We start from the raw sequence: 831 nt of genomic DNA, 5'->3' as shown, positions 1-831 counted from the left end.
GAGTTGGAGGTTGCCGTGAGCTGTGATGCCACGGCACTCTACCCAGGGGGACAGCTTGAGGCTCTGTCTCAAAAAAAAAAAAGAGTCTAGTGAATACAGCCCCGGAGGCGCTTAGTAGTCGCTCTCTGAAGGAATATTCTCCTTTCCGCTCACATCCCTGCCCACTCTTCAGCACCGCCTCCTCCTCACCTGCTCCTTCCCCTCCACCTCTTTGACCTGGCCAGGGTCACCCTCCTGGTCCCTCAGGTCCCCTGTCGCCCTTCAGTAACGTGCACGAGTAAGCCATTTCCACAGCGCCCCCTCGCCTGCTCACCCACCGACTGCCACGTGAGCTCGTCTCTCTTGCCAAACTCCACATCCTTGGTCCCCTCGCCCTGTCCTCTACTGGGCAGACCTGGTGGCTAAACGCCTCTCCCCTCAGCGACCCTTTACTCCATCCCCTGCTAAGGGCAGGGGTAGTCCCCAGACCCCACGCATCACCCATCCTAGTTCAACCCTATGTGCCAGACCTCTCCTCCGACCCAGGTCCAAGACTGACTTGCGGTTGGACCCCCGCTCGGGGCTCAGGCTGCCTCTGCAGCTTGGCGGCTGCCCCTTGGCCGCCCCAGGGCCACCCCAGGCCCAGGTCCCAGGCCGCTCACACTGGGGATCCTTCCCGGGTGGGATTCGGCCGAAGCCTTAGGGACTAGGAGCGTCGCCATGACGACGCGGACGCGCTCCGGGGCGGGAGGCCGGACGCGACCAAACTCCCCCGGGACGTGGGGGGCAAGCGGGCGGCTGAGGCTGCGGGGCCGGGACCGTGGGTGACTTCTAAGGGCTCGAAGCATCTGC

Source organism: Otolemur garnettii, unplaced genomic scaffold (assembly GCF_000181295.1).
Source record: "Otolemur garnettii isolate 467f Iridium unplaced genomic scaffold, OtoGar3 scaffold00059, whole genome shotgun sequence".
Taxonomy (NCBI): domain Eukaryota; kingdom Metazoa; phylum Chordata; class Mammalia; order Primates; family Galagidae; genus Otolemur; species Otolemur garnettii.
This window is presented reverse-complemented; position numbering follows the sequence as displayed.